Source organism: Cynocephalus volans, chromosome 2 (genome assembly GCF_027409185.1).
Source record: "Cynocephalus volans isolate mCynVol1 chromosome 2, mCynVol1.pri, whole genome shotgun sequence".
NCBI lineage: Eukaryota > Metazoa > Chordata > Mammalia > Dermoptera > Cynocephalidae > Cynocephalus > Cynocephalus volans.
The window spans coordinates 56,228,547-56,248,964 of record NC_084461.1 but is presented as its reverse complement, the minus strand read 5'-3'; the positions used below and the strand labels follow the sequence as shown (position 1 = coordinate 56,248,964).

At 37.1% G+C, this 20,418-nt stretch overlaps 1 protein-coding gene across 5 annotated transcripts in view; it reads right to left on the bottom strand.

Annotated features, from left to right (window-relative positions):
• The window catches only part of ERBIN (erbb2 interacting protein), a 144,044-nt gene extending 125,767 nt beyond the window's left edge, over positions 1-18,277 (bottom strand). For all 5 annotated transcript variants that reach the window (XM_063087228.1, XM_063087224.1, XM_063087225.1 and 2 more), the window contains exon 1: positions 17,991-18,277. The gene's annotated coding sequence lies outside the window, so the exon portion shown is untranslated. The remainder of the gene's footprint in view (positions 1-17,990) is intronic.
• Positions 18,278-20,418: the final 2,141 nt, after the last annotated feature.

Here is a 20,418-nt window from a genome sequence, read left to right as displayed (position 1 = left end):
GAATATGTGCTACAAAATCAATGTCAACAACACTGTCCATTCATTACTCAATAGCTCTTACATAAGGGAATTCACATGTTAGAAGTAGCTTAGAATTAATGCAAGGGGCTGCCCTGTTAGCTCAGTTGGTTACAGTACTACTTTGTAACACCAAAGTCAAGGGTTCAGGTCTCAGGTCCGGCCAGCCGCCAAAAATAAATAAATAGAAATAAAAATAATTCAATGCAAGGGTAATCTTTGTCTCCTCTAGAGAATTTGTAATATATTTCTTTATTTAAGGTAATGAAAACCTTGGCTCCCAGGAAGTTTAGGAAAATCTGATGTTCTATCACAGCGACTATGCCAAATTTCTTGGAAGTGAAATATTTCTTTATTCCTTTCCTTGGATCTGTTTTCCTATTAACTATGTATCCACATCCTATTAAAAGCTACCTCAAATCTTATCTGTAATTAGAAATATTAAAAACAATTAAGTTGTACATATGTGGATCCTAATTTAAATAATTTTACAAATGGATAAAAAAGAGGCTGTCAATATATTGTTTGAAAAAATTTCCAAGCAGACAAAAAATATGCTAGAAAGTTAACACAACAAACTAACTGCATAAGTGAAGAGGCATAATGGCACAGTGAATCCTGCCCTACCCCACTTCCCAAAAAATGCCCATGAAAAGTAGGACTGGTTATAAATAGAGTAGGAACAGAATCAACTAAGACTTCATGTACTTATTCCTCACCCTGGAATACTACCTAGCACAAGGTAGGTGCTTGAATGCCTTTGTTACATATAACTTCTAAAACTAGGAGAGACTAGAATCTACATTCTACATACTATCTTCCAGAAATCTGCCTCAGGTCCTTGTTTCTACATGGGAAGTAGACTAGACAGATGAGACTGGTAGAAACTGTGCTCTGTAAACTAATACTTTGAAATCTTTTCAGTTTGTATACAACTCAAAAAAATAAACAGCACTACAGAGAGCCTGATTCTAGTATATATTCAAATGCTTGACAGAAGATAGCAGGTTAAAAAATGCATTAAAAAAGTAGAGTTGTATCTTTTTAAAGTGAATGCTATACTCAATATGATGACTAAGTCTAAATTAATTTAATACATACTGAGAATATATTCATTACATGTTGCATACTATGAGAAAAACAGACTGAAACACTATAAAATCCCACCAGTAATAAATGACAGAGCTACACAAAAGAAAGTTACACAATCATTAAAAGGATGTCTTTTTAAGCATAAATGCAAAAGTGCTCATAATGAATAGAGAACAAAGCCGAGAACAATTTTTTTTAAAAACAAAAAGCATATACTCTCATGCACATACAAGCTTAAGAGAAGACTAGAGAGGTGGAACTTTACATTTTGTACCTTTCCTTATGTTAAAAGTCTATACACACAAATACGCCCAAAAGATTTTAAGCAAAAATGTACAAGAAATTTAAAAGAGGAAGAATTGCCTTTTCCAGAAATGGTGCTGGAGCACTTGGACATCCATAGGCAAAAAAAGAAAACAGAAGAGAAAAGAAGTACTGGGTCGTCATCTCAGTTGGTTAGAGTGTTGTGTTGATAACACTATGGTCCAGGGTTCAATCACTGTACTGGCCAGCTACCCAAAAAAAACAAAAAAGAAAGAAAAGAAAAAAGGAAAAGAACCTTAACCTAAACGTCACACTTGATTAACTCAAAATGGATCAGAGATTTAAATGTAAAACTATAAAAATTCTCAGGATACAGGGACAGCCAAAAATTCCTAGACTTAACCACAAAAACACAATCCATAAAAGAAAAAGTGGTTAATTAGACCTCACCAAAATTAAAAACTTTTGCTCTGCAAAAGACCCTGTTAAAAGAATAAAAAGGCAATCTACAGAATGGGAGAAAATACTTGCAAGACACATATCCAAAGGACCAGTATGTAAAATATACAAAGAACTCTCAAAGTGCAACAGTAAAAAAAAAAAAAAAATCCAATTAGAAAATGGGAAAAAGACATGAACAGACACTGGAGAATATACAGACGTTGTATAAGCACGTGGAAAAATGTTGAACAAATTATCCATTAGGGAAATGCAAAGTAAAACTATGATGAGATACCACTGCATATCTATAAGAATGGTTAAAATTGCTAAAAAATTTTTTTAAAATAAAAATAGTAAAAAACAAATAGTAACAACCAATTGCTGGCTAGGATGTGGAAAAACTGGATCTCTCATTAATTGCTGGTGAGAATGCAAAATGGTACAGCCAAGGTGGAAAACATTCTGGCAGTTTCTATACTATAAAATGCAATTATACCCTTATACATTTATCCCAGAGAAATGAAAACTTACATTCACACAAAAACTTAGACATGAATGTTCATAGCATTTTTACTCATAATAGCCAAGAACTGGAAACGACCCAGATATTCTTCATTGTGAAATGGTTAAACAAACCGGTAGTACATCCATACCATGCAATACTACTCCAATAAAAATGAACTATTAACTATAAGCAACAACTTTGATGAATCTCTGGTGTACAAAAGCCAGTCCCATAACACGAAGGTCAAGGGTTCTGATTCTCTTACCAGCCAGCTGCAAAACAAACAAACCAGTCTCAAAAACTACATACTATATGATTCCATTTATACAACACTTTTGAAAAGACAAAATGGAGGAAGGAAGGATGGCACAGAGGAAGGAGGTGGTGTGGTAGTAACAAAAGGGCAACAACAGGGATCTTTGTGATGATGGAACTATTCTGTATCTTTACTACCAATTTCAATATCCTGGTTGTAATATTGTACTGTAATTCTGCAAGATATTACCACCAGAGGAAACTGGATAAATTGTACACAGACCTCGCTGTAGTATTTCTTAAAACTTCATGTGAATCTAGGTACCTCAAAAAAAAGTTTAAGCCCAAAGAGAAGTCTGAAATAAAACATTTATAAACTGGGGGAGGAGAGAATAATATTAGGATTTTTACTTTAAGTTTTAAATTGAGTGGTTAAGCGCATTTTAAAAGTTATGAATCCAAACTATAAATCTCTTAGAAGAAAATATAGCACAAAAGCTTCATGACAATGAATTCTTTTTTTTTTTTTTTTTGTCTTTTTTGTGACCGGCCACACCATGCTCAGCCAGTGAGCGCACTGGCCATCCCTATATAGGATCCAAACCGGCGGCGGGAGCACTGCTGCGCTCCCAGCGCTGCACTCTCCCGAGTGCGCCATGGGGTCGGCCCTCATGACAATGAATTCTGACATCAGGACATTGATTTCTTGGATATGACACCAGAGGCACAGGCAACAACAAACAAAATTTGATAAATTGAGTTTCATGAAAATTTTAAAATTTTATGCATCAATAGCCTACCAGAGTAAAAAGGCAACCCACAGAATGGAAGAAAATATTTGCAAATCATGTACCTGAAACAGATTGATATCCACAGTATATAGAGAACTACAACTCAACAACAAAAAAACCTAATTAGAAAACGGGCAAAGAACTTGAATAGACATTTTTCAAAAAAAAGATATATGAATAGTTAATAAGCACATAAAAAGATGCTCAACATTACTAACCATTAGGGAAACGCAAATCAAAACCACAACGATAGGTGGGTGAGATACCCATTAGGATGGCTACTATCAAAGAAACACATAATAACAAGTGTTGGTGAGTATGCTGTGAAATTGGAACTCTCGTGCATTGATGGAGATGTAAAATGGTATAGCCACTGCAGAAAACAATACGGCAGTTCCTCAAAAACATTAAAACAATTACCGTATGATCCAGCAATTCCACATCTAGGTATATACCGAAAAGAATTGAAAGCAGGGTCTCAAGTAGACATTCATACACACCACGTACAAAGAAGCACTATTCACAATAGCTAAAATGTGGAATCAATCCAAGCATCCATACACAGATGAACGGATATGCAAAATTTGCCATATAAATACAACAAAGTATTATTCAGCCATAAAAAGGAAGGAAATTCTGACATATGCTACAACATGGATGAACCTTGCAAGAGGACATCATGTTAAGTACTCACAGTAGTCAAATCGTAGAGACAAAGTTAAATGATGGTTGCCAGGGGTTGGGGGAAGTGAGGAGTTACTGTTTAATGGATGTAGAATTTCAATTCTGCAAGATGAAAAGAGTTCTGGAGGTGGATGGTGGTGAGGGTTGTATAAACTATATGAATGTACTTAACACTACTGAACAGCACACTGAAAAATGGTTAACAGAGTAAATTTTATGTGTAGCTTACCTCAATAAAAAAATTTTTAAAACAAGTTATAAATCCAAAGAAGGGAAAATTTAAATATAGGTGGAACTTCATTGGAAACGATGTTACTTGAAATAGACTTGATGGATGAGAAGAACGTACAGAAAGAGGCCAACTAGGAATTGAAGAACGACTAACAAATTCTATGATGAGAGGGCTCCTACTTCCATCTATAAAAATTTGCCTATTTCTCAGAAATGAAACAGGCCAACATTCAAATTTCAATTTTCCAGAAACTGAGGATATGAACTGCCAAGTGTTTATCATTTCTTTAAAGATTTGTTTCCAAACATTCAATATAGGTAATTTTAACACCAACGATACATTATTTCCATGTATATGCTGGTAAAAAGTAATTTCATCTCAGGCAATACAAGTGCCTCATAAAAGAGTATGACCAACCCCTCCCTCCCAACCCTTATGATGTTGCTGACATTGATTTCACTTATCCGTAAGCTATAATCACTGAATACATTGGTGCTACTATCAGTAACAGTGGTGGACATGTCATTATACATTTGTCAAAACCCATACAATGTACAAAGAGTAAGTCATGATACAAACGGACTTTAATTAATAATGTATCAATATTGGCTTATCAACTGTAACAAATGTACCACATGAATGCAAGATGTTAATAATAGGAAAATGGAAAGGGATGCGGGTATGAGAATTTTCTATACTTTCTGCTCCATTACACACTGCTTTAGGATAAAACTGTCCATGCAATTTCTTGGCTCAAATACCAATGCCAACATTTTTTGTAAATTGAGCTGTATTCCTAAAATTAAAAATAATCATCTATGACCAACTGGCATCTGCCAAAGAGGGGGGAAAAGTTGTATTAACATAATTTCCTCACTTATGTGAACCCAGAACCTATTAACAATCTTTGGGAAATAGTACTATTCTTCTAAAGAAACTGTATTCTTTAGAACGTTTCTAGGAAAATGCTGATATGAGGGAAAAACCAATAAAGGGTCAGGAAACCTGGATTTTTCTAATCTCACTTATGGTACTAATAAACAAAATTACCTCCACTGGGCTAACAGTTTCACTTTCCATCAACTGAAAAGAAAAGGAAGAGGGTTTATCAAGACTAGACTAATTCTACATCAATCAAGATGATACAATGAATATAAGGAAAATATTAATCAGTATTCTGGGGAACACACCTTTCATTTATACCAAATTATCTATTAAATATAAGGAAGATAAGCTTCACTGGGGGTCAATGAAATAAGTAAATTGACAGAATTAAACCATAGTGTGTAAGTAGTAACAAAGGTCCTTTGGGAAACACTTCTTACATGTGTAAATTACATAAAGTTTACTATTATAATCAAATAAAAGACCAAAATAACTATCATTTAATGATATACATAAACATTATTCTGCATCATACTAAACACTAAGCAGTTCAAGGAAAATGTTTATAATTAATATTATTTTTTAGATATAGATCAAAAAGCAGGTAAGAGACTGTCTGGATAGCTCAGTTGGTTACAGCACAGACTTGTAACCCCAAGGTCAAGGGTTTGGATCCCCGCACTGGCCAGCTGACAAAAAAAAAAGAAAAAAAGAAAAGCAATGTTCAAGAATGTTCAACAGGCCATTCCCATATAACTGAAGACATCTTCAAGGGGCAGGCAGTTAATGGGCAGAAGAGCAGAAGGGACCAACTTTTACTTAAGGAATCAACCCAAGGGGTTTTTTTTGGGTGGTTGGCCTGTAGGGATCTGAACCCTTGCTCCTAATGTTATCAGCACCATGCTCTAACCAAGTTTGCTAACCAGCCAGCCCCTAAGAATTTTTGCTTCTCTTACAAAGCATACTCTGGAGTTTAGCAAATTTTCTTTTCCCCCTTCCCATTCCCATGGCCAGACTAAATGCTAGATAAAGCAAGCACAGTATGATTAAATGAAAGTTCTTGGGCAGCAATAAAAATTTCCTGTTATGGAAGATTAAATTAATCAGACTGCTATCCTAATATTGGAGGATAATATCAAGCAATGGAAGGAAATTAAGGGAAATTCTCTTTAGTTAAAAAGATATATTATTAAGTAACAATTGTTCTTAAAAGTACTTGTTAGTATACATTTAAATTAAATTATAAACTATTAGTATGCCATTAATATATTTATGATTCAATTAAAAAATAAAAGCTACTATTACTAATGGATCTATAATCATACACCTACAAAGTACAAGGATATCAACTAAAAATCTATAAACAATTATTTTTAAAGTCTTTAGTACAATATAGTAGGTAATAAACATGAAAAATCAATTGTTTCCTTCTGTTTAAATAGCCAGATAAGAATACAATTGATGAACCAATCCTATAACAGCAGGAGTTCTCACTCTCCCTTAACAAAAATATAAACTTAACAAATATATATATTTCTTGGAAATAACAAGAAATTTGCATATTAACAAGTATGGATATGACAAGAAGAAAATCATAAATGCTACAAAATTAAATAATTAGAAAACCTACCTTCCCAGAAAGAGATATGCTACCATAAAGTTATCAATTACCTCCTAAGTTAATCTATAAATTCACACCACTCTCAATTAACATACTCACAAGAATTATTTTTAGAAGTTGATAAAAATTATTCAAGGCCACATGGAAAATGATTTTTAAAACAGTGTAATAAAGCAACACTTCCAGATATTAAGCATACTATACAAAGGGGCAGAGAGATCAAGATAGCACAGTATCATAAAAAACAAACAGAAAATCTTGGCATAGATTAAGTATATCTGAGAATTCACTACTGATAAAGGCAGAATTTTAGAGGTAAAAACATGACTTATCCAACAAATGTTGTAACAACAGTTTAGAAATTTGGGGAGAATAAAGCTAAATGATTATTCCATTCCAAAAGCTGAAATAAGAAAACTGGACAGACCAGTTAACTCAGTCGGTAAGAGGGTGCTAAAACCAAAGTCCAGGGGTTCAAGCCCTGCACCAGCTGCCAAAAAGAAAACTTAAATTAATACTTTTATAAGTATTTGTTGCGAATCCCTTGCAAGAATATCTTTAAACCCAAAATGCATAAATAAAAAGACTGACAAATTTGATTACATTAAAATTTAAACTTTTAGGGCTAGCCTGATTAGCTCATTTGGTTAGAACGTAGTGTTGTAACACCAAAGTCAAGGGTTCGGATCTCTGTATTGGCCACCCACCAAAAAATATTTTTTTTAAAATAAAAATATTTAATACATTAAACTAAGGTATAAGGACAAGCAGCAAACCAACAAAAACCATGTAGAACATAAAAGGCTTACACATACATACTACACCTAAAGAATTCTTACATTTAACTTGCCAATGTCATAATTAGTATGTAGTGGATTTAAATCCAGGCAATCTGACTCCAAAGACTGTATTCCTATGTACTATACTGATTGCCTCTCTCAGATTTGCACAGGTATTATATGACAGCTAATATCCATTTTGGTCAAAAATGCACACACAGAGTTACTTTAATATATGATTGGTGGAAGTACAAATTGATAAAAACTCTTCAGAGGAAATTTGATTCTACCTATCAATTTTAACTACACAAAAGAGTCTCTGGGCAATAGGATTACGGAAAATTTCATTTTCTATATTGTATACTTCTGTATTTGAATTTTTATAGCAAAATTATTTTTATAATCAGAAAACAAGATTAAGGTAATTGTTTTAGCCCTCCGCCTATCAAAAGCCCTTCACTGCTTGTATCTTATCCAGCCTTCCTATCCTACACTAAAATATCTCACTCTATAGGTACTTACAAGGCACAATTGGTAGGAATGGTATTGATTTCAACAACTAAGGTCAGGAAGATATGGAAGATGACTCTCAGGGTCTCTGGATTGGGAATGGCTTTCAAAAGAAAGAGCAGACAGGACACTATGTTGACATCAGTATCCATGACAAATCAAACTACTATATACCATTCCTGCTATCCTGCAGTTAGCACTAAGACAATTTGCTTAATCTTATGAAGTCTCCAGAGATTAAAATGGCACCCAAAAGATCCATTTAATGCTGCCAGGATCCTTATCTTTTCCTAGAAGACTGAGAGTAGATTCTAGTCACAAAAGGATATCCCAGTATCCCTCTTAAATCGCTTCCAAAATATCCAGGGATGGGGAAGTCAAACCAGCTTATTCAAGGCTGGGTGACAACCTTGGCAAGGAAATTCATTTTTAGATTATAGTTTTCTTGTACTGGTCCTAATAAAAACATGCTTTACCCCTCTGTCTTCTCTCCCCCCTGCCCCAAAAGTCTAGAATTAACCTAAGGTATGAAACTCCAAGGACACCATTATCAAGAAAACAGATATTCTCCAAACTTCAGAACCATACAAACAATATAACCTCAATATGGAAAAACACAATAGTGTCAAAATCAACTATACTCATATTGAAATCAAGCAATTATCTCCACAAGAAACTTGTCCAATACAGACAATGTAAGTACTAGATTCTTTCCATCCACCTTTCACATAATAGCCTGAAATATTTCGTCTAAGTGTGTTTTATCATAAAATTACAGCTTGAGTTTTTACATTTTAGAATTTTATCCCTTTAGAAATACTTTAAAAATTAATTGAACTGCAGGAACTTCTAGTTCAAAATGTCTCAACAAATGTTCACCTAAACTCCCTCCCTCCCTCCCCCCCACAGAAACAAAACTAGTTCTCACTGTCAAAGATAAATTACAAATAAAGGGAAAAAAACTTAGAAAGAACCTTGTGGTGCTGGATTAGATTGGAGTTATCATTATAAAACATATATATTTCATAGATATAGAAATATACATGTAAATACTTGTGTGTGTGTATATTCATAAAAATATTCCCTAGCTCTATACACTAAGAGGGCCTGGGAGAAGCAACACACCAAGACAATGAACATGAGTGCTGATTTTGGCTTCTATATACCATCTTCTACCAAAAATAACCAGGGAAAGTAGAAGATAAGTTTAGAACATCTTTTGTGCTAAAAAGCAAGGAAGTGTTCAAAAAGGGAAGAGACATATGAAAGAGAAAAAAGAAAATAAGCCAGCTTAATGAGGTTCTCACTGGTCAAATCAAGAACAATATGAGCATCAAAATAAATAAGACTGAGCATCGAAATAAATAACAACGGATTACAACCCTGGGAATATAATAGGAAAACATGAGTCTATGCAGATGTAAGTAAATGAATTAAAAATCTGATGAAGAACAAAATATTTACATAGTTTCAAAGTATCTACCGCCAAAGTATTCATTAATTACAAATGGGGAAGGAGTACCCTGAAAAAGGAGAAGTCTGGCAGTCACAACTTTAATCACATAAACTGTATATTAGTAATGAGACAAACTAAAAATGCCTGCCACCTGATAAGATGCAATGAGAAGAATGCAGCATCACTTATGATAACTCTGTCAAAGATTTAACCATAAAAATCAAATCATTAATCAAAGACCTATTTATGAAAAATATCAAATGAAAATTGAGTGATAATCTACAAAAGAACTAGGCCTATAATTTCCAAAAGTGTCAGGCTTTGAATGTAAAGACAGAAATTGTTCCGGATTGAAGAAGAATAAAGAAACATGAAAACTAAATATAACACGGTCTGAACTGGATCCTTTTGCTCTAAAAAGTATTACTGGGTAAAGGTTTAGAAGTTAACAATAATGTATTCCATGTTAACTTTCTAATTTTGATGGTTATGATTCCTTGCTTGTAGGAAATAAAAATTAAAGTATTTGGGAGTGATAGGGCATTGGTGGGCAAAGTACTGTCAAATAATTCAGGAACAAAAAAGGTCTAACTTTTCTGTATGTTTGTCATTGTTTCAAAAATTAAAATATAGAGAACACCCCCCCCCCCCTCGTCATTTCCCCCCACCCCGCCCCGGTCCTGAGTCTAGGCAGGCTGTGGGCCTTGGCCCCGCCCACCGGCCCCACCCACCACAGACTGCAATCAAGCCAGCAACAGAGCCAGAGGGCTCCCTGGGTCCTGAGGTGGGAGGCCAAGGACCTTAGCCCCACTCCCCTTCCCCTCCTCCCACAACATCTTAGAATGTACTTATTATTAGCCATACGTGTTTCTATGGGGTGTGTAACTTATCTGCTCATGTCCTTCACCAAATTCCGCTTAGATTTTTCCAATGCGTTTTTAAGAGTTCTTTTTTCATTAAGGATGTTCATCTTTAGGTTAAATTTGTTCCTTACCAATTGAGTTTAAAATTAATTTGTGATGTTTTCCTTTGTTTCTATGTTGGGAAAATAATTTTCTATCAAAACAATTTAATGTACTTCTATTAAGCATTACATTATTTCTATTAAGCATTTTCAAGGTACAGGCACAGCATTGAGTGATTTGTATAATATCCCATTATACTCACAATGCTATTAGATGGATTCTTCTCATTTTACAAATGTAGAAACTGAAGCATGAGATTGTACTGATGTAATCACTTAATAAATATTAATAAAAAATTAAAATATAAAAAAATTACCAAAAATCTGTAGCAGTGCTGAAAATCTGAAAGGGGAAAATCTATAGATATAAACAAAAAGGAATTTCTAGAGTTACAAAGTAGATGGATGAGAGGAGGGGGAAATAACAACAAAAAGCAACACATGAGGGACCAGATACCCCAAAACAAGCATAAAGTGGTATCTCCAAAAAAGAGTTTTCTTAGCAAGAAGAATTAAGAGAAGTGTGTCCTAGGCAGTCAACCAGGTAATAAAACCATAGTAAAATGCTGCACGATTAAAGTCTCTAGTGCAGCTCTCTGTACTGTGAGAGACCTGACATTTGGACAGTATGACTATAAACATAGGAGAGTATCACCTGAAGGATAAGAAACACCTGTATCAAGAAAAAAAAAGTCAAGCTGTCCACATATCCCAAACGAGAACACTATTAATTTAAAATATTCCTCCTTTTCTTCTTCTAAGCAATTACCAAAGCCAGAACAGGGACTCATTTAGGCTGTGAAAATACACTTAAATGACCAATACAGTATAAGCTAGGCCATAATATAAAACTGTGACCAACATGAAAAATTTAACATTTGAGGAAAAAACAAAAACATGTCAGATATGCCAAGCACAATGGGATCAAACTTCTTACAGTTAGTAGAGAAAACAAAAGACAATATTAAAATATAATCAATATCTCAAGAGATTCAAGGTTACGTGTGAACCAAAAATACATCTAAAAAATAAAAATAAATTCTTATGAAAAGTAGAGTTCTTAGAAACTCTATCCCCAAAACAAGTAACAAAATAACTGAAAAGAACTGAAGACCAATAAGTAAGCTAAAAGACCAAGCCTCAAAATTCTCCCAGAATGCAATACAGTCATGCATCACTTAACAGGGATACGTTCTGAGAAATGCATCGTTAGGTGATTTCAATGTTATACAAACATCACATAGTTACACAAACCTAGATGGTACAGCCTACTACAAACCTACACTATACGGTGTAGCCTATTGCTCTTAGGCTACAAATCTGCACAGCATGTTGTTGTACTGAATACTGTAGGCAAGTGTAACACAATAGTATTCGTGTATCTAAACATATTTAAACATATAAAATGCACAGTACAGTATCATAATCTTATGGGACCACCATAATATATGCAGTCTGTTGTTGACCAAAATGTCATTATGCAGTGAATAACTCCACCAAAAGACAAAAGAAGAAAAAAATTAAAGGAAGTAGTGAAAGCTCCATAAATCCCAACATCCACCTAAGTTACCAAAGTGTGGTCCACAAACCCTGGAAGTCCACAGCACCTGGGACTCTCTGAAACACTTTCAAGGAGTTTTCAAGGCCAGAACTTTCATAATAAAACTGAGATGTTACTTTTCCCTTTTCTATTATGCTGACATTTTACACTGATGGTGCAAAAGCAAAAGTGGTTAAAAACTGCTAGCACCTTAGCAAGAACAAGGGCAGTGCCTTTAAGCTATACTAACACCACTACCTATTCCCAGATTTTTTTTTAATTCCACTTTCATTTAAGAGAATCTTTAACGAAGCCGTATAAAATATGTTTTTGTTTTCTACTGCATAATGAAATGTGCAAACATTTGAAAAATATATATAACTCAATGAACCAGTATTTCCCAAATGACCAATGCATGATGTTACAAAATCATGAATGGGTAAAAGATTTATCCCAAGTATTATGAGATAAACCAGTGGATTTTAAAGTAACAATAAATGAGAAATTCACTGATATGGTTTCAGATTCAACAATACAACTAACCTTTAAAAAAAAATCACTAGTTGTCCAATTTTGGTGTATCAAATCCTTGTCAAATTTTAATATCAAAGAGTATCCACAATTACCTAAAAAGGTTATGAAAATATTCCTCCCTTTTCCAACCAAATATCTGTATAAGGTTAGATTTTCTTCATATACTTCAACTAAAACAACATACTGCAACATGGAATAAAGAAGCAGATATGAGAATCGAGCTGTTTTCTATAAAGCCAAACATAAGAGAATTGCAAAAAAAAATAAAACATTGCCAGTCTTTTTGCTAAATATTTGTTTTGAAAAATATAGTTTTATTAAAACAATGTTACATTAACATGCAATGGTTTATTGTTATTTTAAAATAATTTTTAAATTTGTTTTAATTGCTAGTATGAAAAATGTAATAACCACATAAACTAAAACTCTTTGGCGCGCTCAATAATTTGTAAGAGTATAAAGGGATTCTAAGACCAAAAAGTTTGAGAATGGCTGACTTATAGCTATTACTATTTCTTGCAATTATACCATGCTATAATAGAGTAAATCCTCCTACAGACAAATGAAATGTACAAGGGTACTTTTAAAAGTTTGTGGAAAGGGGCCGGCCTGTGGCTCACTCAGGAGAGTGTGGTGCTGATAACACCAAGGCCACGGGTTCGGATCCCATATAGGGATGGCTGGTTTGCTCACTGGGCGAGCATGGTGCTGACAACACCAAGTCAAGGGTTGAGATCCCCTTACTGGTCATCTTTAAATAAAATAAATAAATAAATAAATAAATAAAAATTAAATAAATAAATAAATAAATAAATAAAATAAAAGTTTGTGGAAAAATGGAATAAAAGATAATATACATCTTTCCATAACCCAATCTTTTGAGGACCCTTCGTATAAGGCTCTCTGCCCCAAAGTAAGCTGTCCCAAACTACTCTATTTTCAAAGTTACTCCATCTTCCTTCCATTTTTCTATTGCCTCCCTGCAATGCCATTCGGTCATAACTTCACAATGCTGTCAATGTGCCTTTGTCACCCCTTCTAGGGCCAAAAAGCCGAGAAAACCGCTCACTGTGTACAAAAGTAAATGGGCTCTAAATAAGAATGTGCCTATGAATGAAGTCCCCAGACTTTATTATACCTGTTTTGATTACTTAGATGTCATTTTATTATTTTCTAGTTTTTCTACTACATTCTATATACCTAAAGTGATAGATGGATAAATCACCTCCAGAGAAGTAAAGGCTTATTTTATTAAGTTAACTTTTAGATCTCTTCTATTGTCTTACATAGTATCATTTATAAAGCCTAGCAAGGCATTCATCAATGGTTTCTGAAATAAATTTAGAAGTGACAAAAATAAAGCTGAATAAGAGAGTTCCACTGTGCTTATTTCATGAAAGCAAAGGAAGACAATTTCAAAACATTAAGGATACTTGATAACACCAAGGTACAGGGTTCCATCCCTGTATCATCCAGCTGTGAAATTTTCTGTTGGTTTCTTGTTTTGTTTTTTGGTTTTTTTTGTTTTTTGGGGGGGACACTGAGATAGAGAATACAATGTAACTTGAGAGGTAGGACAGGAGAGAAAGACACGAGGTAGGACAGGAGAGAAAGACACAGAGAAGGAAGGTGAAGGAAGGTAGAGAGAAATAAGTCTCTATGTTTTAAGAGGCCAAAAGCATAATGAAGAAGATAGAGGGAGTTGTAGAGTCTTAATACATAAGAATATTTAACAACCTGGTATTATCTTAACAGTTAATCCAGAGGACATTAAAGAGGGAAAAGAGAACTGAAGAAACAAACCATAAATAAAAACAAAACAATGTTAATAAATATCAAGTTAAAATACTCTCATGTACACTGAGTTGGAATGCAAGCGATATTCAGAATTAAATGTGACTGATCAAATAGATTTTTTCTACTTCATGTTTTGAAGTTTTTGAGGTGATAAACATGAACTAATAAAGTTCAGAAAACAGGGGAATGGCAAAATATAATTAAGAAACAACAGCTGAACATGGAGAAAATAAGGGAAGTAAATGAACTATAAAAATAGGAAGTCAAGGAAATTAGAACAGAAAGCTGAATAAAAGCTAGATTTCTTCTTTACAATTAGGAAACCTAAGACACAGGAGAAAGCTAAAAGGTAAATCTGGAAAATTGGAATAGTATGGTTCAAGAGTTAGTAATGAGACGTGGTGCTGACAACACCAAGGTCAAGGGTTCGGATCCCCTTACCAGCCAGCCACCAAAAAGAAAATAAATAAAAAGTGATGGTATGCTCCCAGAAAGAAAAAAATAATAACATGGAAAAAAGCCAAAGAAAAGAGGAACACAGAAATGTTGAACTTACTTCCTTAGAAAATTAAAAAGCAGATTTATACAGCATAATTCACATATACATTTTCTATGTATATGTACACAGTAAACAGTGTACATTCAAAAACTGAATAATCCATATATTGTGAACAGCTAAACACAGGTATAATGTATTTTGTCAGGAAAGGAAAAGAAACATCTTTAGGGGTTTATAACACAGGTGTTCCCAGAAAAATAAAGCATGTAACAGAGAAACAAATGAGCAAGGCAAAGAGTCAAAATGAAAATGCAAGCGACAAAGGGTATTTGAAGGGAATTTGGATAAGCAGCAATTACAAAAAAGAAAGTTACTTTGCTATCCAACATCACTAAAATTCTGCATAATCCCAAATACTTTGTAAGTACTGCCACGATCTATTTCTAAAAACAAAAAAAGTTTAAACTCTAAATCATATTATCTATAAGCAATTAACTTCAAATAAATGCCTAAATTTTCTGAAACTTTAAAAAAAGATGACCGGTAAGGGGATCTTAACCCTTGACTTGGTGTTGTCAGCACCATACTCTCCCAAGTGAGCAAACCGGCCATCCCTATATGGGGATCCCAACCCGTGGCCTTGCTGTTATCAGCACCACACTCTCCCAAGTGTGCCCCGGCCCGGCCCTAATTTTCTGAAACTTTAAAGTGTGTTTCTTCGAGGTATTATTTACTACCAATAGTTCAATACTAACAATGTATAAAATAACTGAATTTTAGAGATTTACAAATGATATGTGTAAAATGTCTTTATACTTATCACCTCATTAAGAAGCAGCACTCTAAAAAATTCGGTTTCCATATTTGAACCTCTATAAGCTTTTTATACAAGAAGTTTGCAATAGCTTGATTTCAAATGGCAAAAAGACTTAATACTTGAATTAGCTGAAGTTCTGAAAACTCATGATTACCTTCAACAAACAGCCTTTTAAATGTGCATTTTGTGCAATAAGCAAACACTTTGAAAGTACTCTATATTTACCACTTTAATCTAAATCTCACACTACTAAAAAGACTATCCAAATTTGGAAGCCATTTAAAAATATTTTAATTATTGTCTTTTTTAAACCTCTTTACAAACGCTTGTTACATTTTAAACAAGGATTTGAAAATATTTACAGTTTGACAACAGTATAAGACCTAAAAGCATTAAGTTAATTCAGTGCAAAGCTAATAGAATTCTAAGTAAACCACAAAGTTAATTATGCCTTGTTGAGGGAGAAAAAAGGAACTAAAGACAACTCCGAAGGTGAACACCTCACTTTTAAAAATGTGTTGCTACATGTAAACATACTACTCTTCCACAAGAAAAAAAAATCGAGAACTGAATCTAAAACAGGAGTGTAAACAGTTGTTTTCAAATGCTACAAAACCTTTTTATATAAAATTTCCTACCACAGAAAAACATCTTCCCAAAATGATAATTCTCCGTAAAAGATTGGCTCTGTTAAGTCTTTGTTGCTCTGAGGCCAAGTATAAGCCATATAAGGAAAGTGAAGTTCAATGCCATTTATTTTGTTCTCTCTTTCAGATACCCAAGAATAATCTCTTTCGCTGCCTGATACAGTCCAAAATCATAAAGTTAATCAGTTTTGCACTTTAAATTCCTTGATAAATCTAGTTTAACCTAACAGGAATTACTTGATGGTTCACACATGTTAACAATGTAAAAAAAAAATCTCCAGAGAACAGGCTCTAGGAAAAAAAAAATCAAAACAATACACAGTAATAAATAGTTAAAAAGATTCCGTTTTTTAAGTGTACTTAATAAAGATGAAGTAGCAAAGAACAAGTTGTGAAATAATTTGGTCCCAATCTTTAAAACCTACCTTTTCTCTATGAACCTGTTTCCTCAGGTTTACAATAATTAAGGTAGCACAGGCAAACTAAACATGAATTTATATCTAAGATAGACCTACCAACAAAATACCATGCTTATTTAACATTTATTCAAAAGTACAGTATCTCACCTCCCTTTACCAGAAAAGTACTGAGAAAAAACTTAGCTTAAACAGACACACACTAAAAGACAACTGAAAACACGGTTTGGGCTTGCTGCAACCAAAACTAGTTTGATCTATGAAAACTACCCATTCGTTCAGAACTGTTCGTAACTCCGACTGGTGGAAAGTCTGCCATGCTTCACGAATTCCTTCCCCCACGATAGGTACATATCACTAATTAGGCGGAACTGACCAAAAACATTTGGGCCAGCACAAAAATGTAAACACCGTACACTTCAAAAACCACAGCTTTTTCTCACAATCAGTGTGATTCCCGTGAAAATCGTTTCAAGCGTTTTACTTCCTTTCCTATATGGTATGCTCTGAACTGCATAGAAGTCCTAACAAACCAAACTATTCACAGGTGTTTGTTGTTTTTTTAAACTATACCTCTCTCTATCCGTAATGCTTACTCCCTCCTTTTTCTAATGGATCGTTACAAGAAAAGTCTAGCAGATACCTGTTTTCAATTAACCAAAAGAACACATCACTACAACTGAAGAACACTCGTGTATTACCCACCCTGAAAAAAAAAAAAAAACTAAAAATGGCAAAGTTTTTTTGCTTCCAAAATCCAACGAAATATATTTGTAAGAATTGGAACTAAAAAATCTCTATACACGATTAACGATAAAGCCAAAGTAATCGGGATCAGCATACACAAATTTGGCAGCCATTTCAATAATAGCAAACCACTCGCTACTGCGACCTTTCTTCCAAAACAAAAGTTGCCAGATTCAGCAACTTAATATATATTGTATACCATCCGGAAAACTAAAACTTCTGGAACAAAGGCACTCTTTCTTGGGATTGCTGAAAACTTTTCGTCCCACCGCATTCTTAAAAACCTCTTCTGAAAAAAGAGTCCAGATGGTACGGGGTGGGGGGGTGGAGGGGCGGGAAGGGGCTGCTCTACTATTTAGCACCTAAAATACTATCCATTTCGATATGAAAAGCGGAAAATTTAGGGCAACCTGGATTAAAATGAAAAACACTCAAGTATCGTCTCTCTTCCGGCCCATGAACTTTGAGACTTCGAGACGCTTTTCGTGAAAATTACCTTTCGGTCAGACGGTATCTCAGGGCAGCTTTTTCAAGGCTTCGCTTGACATGATTTCCTTCCCTTCATGAGTCACTTTGGATCCAGCCGAATTTCTCTCTCCGGTGAGAGCGGATGTGGAGTGGCCTCCCGCAGTACAAGAGTAGGTTGCTTTTGGTGGGGGTTGGGATGCGGGCTGGCTTCCTGGTCTCGAGTTTTTGCAGGACTTTCCCTGCCCCAACTAGGATCCCCGCCGAAAAAAAACTTTTCACTCGTGACACCGCCCGGAATTGCCGTGCGAAACTCACTTCCTGCTCTGGCGAGAAGCAAGATCCAGCTCCGTCCAGGGAAACCCGGAAAACCAGCTCCGTGTGCGCCGGGGAGGGGGTGGGGGGCGGCGTCCGCCGAAAGTCTCCGGCTCCGGGCAGCCGGTGCGCCCCGCACACCCGACGGCGGCGGAGCCCGGCCGGCGGGGACGAAGACGCCGCCGGGGCGCTCGGCGAGCCTCGGCCGCGCTAGGCCGCACCTTCTCTTGCTGGCCGCCGCCCCCAGAGCCGGGCGGCGGGGTTATTGTCTCGATAGCGCCTGCCGCGCCCTTCGCCCGCGTAGCCTCCGTCGCCGCCGCCACCACCGCCCGGAGCCGAAGGGCCGGGCAGGCTCGATGGCGGCCCCCTCCCCGGGCCGTCCGTCGGGCCGTCCGTCCTTCGAGCCGTCCCTCTCCGCCTTCGCTACTCGTTCTCAAACCCTCTTCTCCCTTTCCCGTTTTCCCGCCGCCGTCCCTCGGCTCCCCTCCTCGTTCTTCTTCCCTAGCGGCGGTGGCTCCCCGGAGAAGCGCAGGGGGTGGGGGCTGGCGGCAGCTTCGTCTCCTCACAAGCTGCGGGGCCGCGGCAGGGGCCAAGGCTGCGTCCCGCGCCGCCGCGCCACATTCACTCCAGCGAGAGACAGCGAGGGGAGGAGACGAGAGGGAGGGAGAGAGAGGAGAGAACGGAGGAGGAACGGGGCAGGGGCGGAGGGGAGTTACTGCCTCACAGGCCTCGGCGGCAACAGCGCCACCGCCCCGGCGGCGAGGGGGGAAGAGGCTGCGCGCGGCGACTCCGCGGCGGGGGCGGGGCGGCCTCCCGCCGGCTTCACCCCAACCGCCAACAGCCGGGCTGGAGGCTGGCGCGAGCCAGTCAGCGCGCGCGGGGGCGGCGCGGGCCGACGTCGCCGGCGGCGGGGGGTGACGGGGGGAGGGGCGCCCGTGGCCGCGGGTTCGCAGGCGAGGCAGTGCGTGAGGCCCCTTCTGGTGCAGGCCCCCGTACGGGCCCCAGCCGGCTGCTCCGCACATACCTGCTCCTGAGCCGTCCGAGGTGGGACCGCTGACGACGCCGACCCCGGCTGGTTCCTCGCTGCCCTGCTCCCAGCTGGGGAGGACAGGGTGCACAGGCCTCCACCGCCCTAACGGGTTGAGTTCTTTGTACGACAGTGGTCGGTGCAAAGGGGTTGTTGGAGTCCAGCCCCGATTTTAAGGCGGCAGGTATCTCTTTCAGCTGCAGCAGTCCAACTTCCTCTGATGGCACGCTCAGGTTGCAGGAAACCACAGCGCTAGCTCAGGGAGCTTCCCACGCTGGCCCTTACTCCGAGCTTGCTGGCACAGCAACGCAGCTGGGGCTTCTCCAAGTTTCAGCCTCACACCGGCGAGGAGACAAAGCTGGCGCTGGGACGGGAAAATGGGCCGCGAAATTGCATCCAGATAGTGCCTTTGTTAGAGGAAACGTTAGATACATTCCGAATGCGACGTAGGCTTCCAACCCCAGAGGTTTCAGTGGTGCAGTCATTGAATCCTGCTGGCCCTAATAATTCAGCCTGGCAGGGTTTGCGTTTATTGCAGAGAGAGACTCTTAAGCATTCTGTCAACACATATGGTATATAGAAAGCCTCAACCATAACATTGAACAGTTTTTGCAGTTACTGCTTTAAATATGTTAACAGACAAGACAGCCTTGTTTTACCCGGAGAAGGAACGTAATAGATACGGAGCAAACCATCCTCCACCCCTACTCTTTGCTGTACTTAACTGTGTACAGTGATAGTAATTAGCCTCTGGGTTTGATGGTAATTAGCCTCCGGGTCCCTAAAGTCACTGGTTCAGTACTTCCGTCTGTATTCCAGAGATAATTATTACCAAGTTTGAATAAAAAGCTATATGCCCTACAGATGATTTTTGGCTTGCATCCAAAGGAAAGAGTTCACAAAGTCCACCAAAGAATTATTTACCAAAGTGAGTTGTACACTAATAATAAACACTTGAAATAACTCCAGAGATATTCAAGTCATTTTATTAGGGGTGGAAGAATTTTAACTACTTCCAGAACTGCTGGAATTAACACAGGTATTAGTTCCTTAGCAGAACTAATTCAGTGCTGAATTAGAGGTAAGAGCATTAACTGGAAGCTAAAAAACGGCAGGT